The sequence below is a fragment of the Rutidosis leptorrhynchoides genome, chromosome 6 (assembly GCF_046630445.1).
Source record: "Rutidosis leptorrhynchoides isolate AG116_Rl617_1_P2 chromosome 6, CSIRO_AGI_Rlap_v1, whole genome shotgun sequence".
Lineage (NCBI taxonomy): Eukaryota > Viridiplantae > Streptophyta > Magnoliopsida > Asterales > Asteraceae > Rutidosis > Rutidosis leptorrhynchoides.
In genome coordinates, this window is record NC_092338.1 from 4,751,916 (window position 1) to 4,758,008 (window position 6,093).

Here is a 6,093-nt window from a genome sequence, read left to right on the forward strand (position 1 = left end):
TTGAATCGTAACTAAACTCCAAAATAGTAAGTTTATCTCAATAAGAGTGTCTTTCCTGTGAACGGGTTGAAAAGTGTGGTTCTATATTACAGACAGTCCATGAATGAATGATTTAAGTTAATAGATACCATGAAGAAAAGAGATCTTCATCGCAAGGAAGTCAATTCGAGAACTAAATCAAAGTCAAGACTGCAATGTGTTGTTTAAAAAAAAAAAGAAAAAATGGCTCATTGCATATCAAGTTATTATATCATGAAAACAGAAGTGAAATCATGGAAGACGAAAATATCAAGGTCAAGATAATGATGAAATCGAGAAGAGAAGTCTTTGCAAGAATACAAATGAGTGTGAAGATTACCAAGAAGAACTTAAATCATTCATACTTCAACAAAACCATTCTATTGGACTTATTATCATTGTCTGTGATATGGGACTGTACCCATTAAGGCCTAGACAGCGAAAGATGTCTTCAGAGAGATATTCTGAATACTCACTTATTAAGAAAGATACGTCTTTCATTCCGTTTCCTCCAATAACTTTAATAATAAAGAAGGAATGAGATTGATAGCAGTTGGTTGATTGCACGATTGATAGAATATTGAATATACTATGAGATCCATCAGAATCATATGAATTGAAAAGTATACGTTACGATAGAAGCTAATGGCTGACAGGGATATTCCAAAATTACTATGAGAATCTTCCTGTTCAATTAGACCTATCGTATGTGCTTGTGGTAACGGAAAGCGTCAATAGACTTGTGCTCAATTGACTACCTAATAAATCGTGCGATCTCAAATGATGTCTAAGTCAATGATTGAATCTAACATAGCAATATGTTAATGTAATTAATTAACTTGATCATCAAAATGTCTAAGAGGAAAGTCTGTAAAAGGTTAATGAAGATAGATACCATGTTAAGATCAATTTCTCTGGTTTTATTTGCTTTTACTTGTGAGATTCATGTATACTTTTTGATAATTTAGCTTCCTTAGGTTTATGACTTACAGAAACTGCTTCCTGTAAATAACATGTTTTATGCCATACAATCTTGGATCTTTCTTAACCTTGATCATTGACTTTCTTACATGAATTGTACTTCATTTGCATTGTTATTGTGAAATGTTTTAAAATCCTAAAAACTACAAAAAGATTTTTCAGTGTGTTGATATTTATTTTGAAAAATACAAAAATATTTTATTTGTTTGCTTATGTGAATATGTATATATTTCCTTGAAGTTACAAATAGTGTCTCGACGTCAAAAAGAAACGAACTACACATCTCAAATCATAAACTTGTTAAAGTCTTCAAAACGAAAATATTTTGCGTGTAAAATCAGCCAGTGGATGTGAATAGAGGGAATTATCGGGGGTTATGTATCGAAAAATAATTTTTTTTTAGGAGGAGACAGTCGACCGATTTGTACTATAAGTTGGTCGACATTGAACAAAAATCGACCGACTTACTTGCTTGTTACATATGTCGGACGTTTGTTACATATGTCGATCGTTTGTCACGTGTATCGACCGATTGTAACATATGTCGGTCGACATAACACCAAAGTCGACCGATTGTCGAGCTGAGTATAAAAAGGCCTCAGACGGCCGATTTTCTTTATCTCGTGCGATTGTGTTGATTTACCAAAAATTCGAATTTTACGACAAAGAGTTTTTGATCGTGTTTTTCGTATACATCTTTGAATTGTGATTCCAGCGCCGTTAACCAATCAAGGTAATTCTTTTTCAATCGAAAGTTATTGAAGTTTTCTTATTTATTTTTCATTTTCGATTAAATTAGTACGAATTAGGATCTGTTAGAGTTAGTTGAATACTAGATCATGTATATCGGCTTTCTCTGGATCTTTATTAGTCTTTGATTGAAACAAAACACCATAAAATCGGTGGATTTGAGTTTGGATCTGCGTTTTTGCTTCGTTAGATAAATCGACCGATTGACTTCCTAAATCGACCGATTGACTTCCTAAGTTGACCGATTTACCCTATGTCGGGCGACTTTATAAGTCGATCGATTTGTACGAAATGTCGGTCGACTGTCCTTGAAAATCGACCGAATTACATAGTATGTCGACCGACTGTTGTTTCCTGTATTTTTTTAAATTTTTCGATTTAACGCTTTTCGATTATTGTATATATGTTTGTATAGCAGAATAAATGGCTCAACTGGGTAGTCTAGTGAACGAAGATGTACATGAGGAAGAGGTGATTCTGTCCAAGAATCTTCCAGGCCTGACGGCAAGCGAAAATGCCAATCTAGAGGCATGTCTAAACGAGGAAGGACCTGAAGCAAAGGAAGGCTTCGTTGATATTATCAAATTCTTGAAAAGGTCCAGGATTCATACTGCAATAACTCTAGAATGCAAAGCATACTACTCACACCAACGAGAATTCTGGAACAATGCTTCTATCGTCACTGAACAAGGAAGAAAGGTAATACGAAGCAGCGTTGGTGGTACAATTGTAAAGATCTCGGCACAGACAGTTCGTGAAGACTTAGGTTTTCCAGATAATGATTCTATGCCAGTCACACTGAATAGAACTAAGGTCCGAAGGTGTCTAGTAAGATGTGGATACTCTGGTGATCCAATGAAAGGAGCTGTTAAGAGAACTCGATTCTGTCATCAATACAAATACCTAACTTTGGTGTTGTTGAGATGCATGAGTCCAATGGTAGGCGGTTTTGATGAGCTGAATGAGACTTATAGCTCAATGTTTGCAGCACTAGTTCTTCATGCGGACTTCAACTTCTCCGAAGTAATTTTCAGAAGCATGTTGGTGAACGTGAAAAAGAAGAGCCACTTAATGTTTCCTAGGTTCTTGCAGGTGATGATTGAAAAGCAAGTGCAAGGTTTGAATAAGGTTTGGGAGGATGAGATTAAGCTGAATCATCTGAACGATTTGACTTTCAATCGAGTCAAGCAAAAGAGAGGTCCGGATGAACCATTCAAGAGATTGGTTGGCCACCTCACAAATGAAAACTATGTATGTCCACCAGGTGCTGCCTGTCGTCATGAGAACAGTACGTCTGGTAATGAAGATGATATCGTCGCAGTTGGTGAAGACGATCAAGAGGTTAATCAGCCACCGCCAGTTGTTCCAATTGAACAGATACTGGTTGATGAAGACGATGAAGGAGATGACCTTGACCCTGATCAATTCGAGCTGAGAAAGCGAAAACAATCTGAGGGTCCTTCGGTTACAACAAAGCCGAAGCAGAGGCGCATAAGATTCATTAAGAAGGCAAAAAGGACTGAGTCGTCCTCCGCTACTGAACAGCGACAATCACAGCAATCACAACCACAACGACAACCTTCAGCTGCTGCTACTCAAGAAACACGTGCTGAAACTGATACAGGAGTTCATGCTGCTGCATCCACGACTGCTATTACACAAGATGCTGCGGTTTCTATATTAAGTGAGAAGGTTGTCAATATGGCTTCTGAATTTGAAAAGTTTAAAGAAAAAGCTGATGAACGAGAGAGAAGAAAGGATGCTGAGATTGCCAAACTGACCAAGCAGGTTGAAGATCAACAGGTTGAATTGAAGAAGTTACAAACTAAGTTTGATGCTCAGAATTTGCTGATTGTAAAGGCTGAGACTACAGCGAACAAGGCACTTTCGAAGGTGCTTGAGTGGGAAAATAATTTCGATATTGAGGCTGTTGATCTCGAGGAGGATATAGACTTTGGTAATTTTAACGATCAAGGCGAGGATGAGCTAGGTTTGGATATTGCTAAAGGCACAAGCGAGAACCCACTGTCAGTAATTCCTCTAAATATTGATTATTCTTTACGTGATTTTTTGGCAAAGCAGGATCGTCTGAATCACTCAGTTGTATTTGATGATTTAGAAGAAGGGGAGATCCCGCCGGATCTAAGCACTGAGGAGCAGGCCGAGCTAGTGCGTCAAGAGCAACAAGCAAGTACTTCAGCTGACGCAACTGCTAGCTCATCTTTTGAGAATCGTTACGATTCTAGTGATGATTTTGAGGAAATTGTCGTAAGTAATGAAAACGACAAAGATTTTGATGAAGTAATTATTGAAGATGAACCAATAGGTGATTTTCCAGAGTACGAATGTAATAACGATAAAGATCTACCTACATTTCAAGACTACTTCAAAATGAATGAAGAGCTTCTAAACCGTAAATGCGAAGAAAAAGAAAAGACCGAAGATTTGCCTCCAGGGTTTTTACCGGTCAAGATAAATAAAGAAAAGATAGAAGTTCTAGAAGCTGAGTGGAAGATCCTGTTGAGGATCAGAAAATATTGTGAGAAGCCAGCACCGGAACCTGAATGGATGAATTACATTAATAGACCGGCGAATCTTTTGGCTAAAGGAAAAATAATTGCGTGGGCCTACATTAAAGAGTTGAATATATACGCAATAAAGAAGGAGTACGGAGTGGATTACATCAAACATGGATACGAGTTCATGTCTCTACCGTACTTTGAATTTATGCAGGTGGCTAGGCTCAAAATGTTATATAGGGATTATGACGGAATTCCTAATATTGTCTGCAAGAAGATAAGACACTCGTACTTGTCAAAGAACTTTGAGGGATTCGGCCCTCAATTTCCCACGATCACTTATCGAACAAACAAGAAAACGGGCGAACGAAGAAAGATTGTCAAATACAAGCCAGTAAATTATATGAGAAAGGTTCCTGTGATGAAAATGCCGCAGAACTTTAGCCCACGTTTTCGCTGGTGGTACTACGATGAACGCTCAGAGGAGGCAGTCATCGTTTTGGACAAATTGAAGGAAGATGAGACAGACTCAATACGGGTTTTAGATCCCGTTTGGTTGAGAAATTGCTGTGAAGCTGACATCTTCACATTGTACTACAATCGGATGCTGTACAGGCCAGAAAATAGAGTTCAAGCACAACAGTACATTCGTGTTGCAAAGGTTTGCTATTTGAACAATATGGTTACAGATTCGTACAGAGATTGAAGCAGATCGAAGACTTATGAGGAACTAGGTCTTAGGGGGAGTTTGTTAGTGCATATTTTGTAATCCCTAGTTCCATGAACTTTAACGTTTTATTCGATCATGTTGTAACCTGTAATATTGTTAAACGTTGATTGTCGATGTGTTATTTTATTTTTGTAAACGTTTAAATATATTTCGTAATATTAATCGACAGTCGGCCGACTGACATGGTCAGTCGACCGACTGTCATTCACTGTCGACCGACATAGGAACTGAGGTATTTAAGCCTAATTAATCTTCATTAATTTGGTTAACTACTTAGCACATTACACACACACGAAAAACTCTTCTGGGTCGAGTCTCTCTCAATCTTCATGTCCAAATACCACAGAATGTCAGTCTAGGCTTCGTGTTTATCAAGATCTAGTCTTGGTTTGACTTGTACGAACCCGAAAACCCATAGATATTCGTTTAAGCTCTTTCTATTGTTATTCCGCCTCTAGATCGTGTTAGGTTGATTCTAAGATCCTCTCTCTCAGCGTCTACAACCAGCAATTTTTCTTCTCAACGTCATATGTTTCTACATCAATTAGAAGATTCAACAATGAAGGTGGAATGCTAAACCCTAGGTCAAATGCCCTGGTGAACAATTCTTGTGTAATTGGGATTAATAAACTTAATTCCCATTTGTATGATATTGATATTATTTATTTGATTGTTACTAAAACATATGGTTTGATAACTTATTCGCGAAGTTTATTGATTTGAATTATTGTAACATGATTGAGATTTATTTATTGCTAATCGTGTATATATTCAACTTTTTATTTTTTAAGATCAACCATTTTAAGAAAGCTTAATTATTATAGTCTTGATATTTTGATATTCTTATAAGAACATTCTAAGTTTTTCTTGTTAAGGCATACACACACACCCAATTCAAAACTTTTTCGAATATTTGTAAAGTGCCAACTCTTAGATTTTAACCCATAACCTCTTAGTAGAAGGTTTCTTGATACTACTAGGTCAATGACCCGGTGGTTACAAGTTAAAACCTAACAAGCAGTGTTTCTTTGAATGGCCAAAGAAAATGATTACGTGATAACCGAATTATGTCGCATACAGTAAAAATTATTCCCC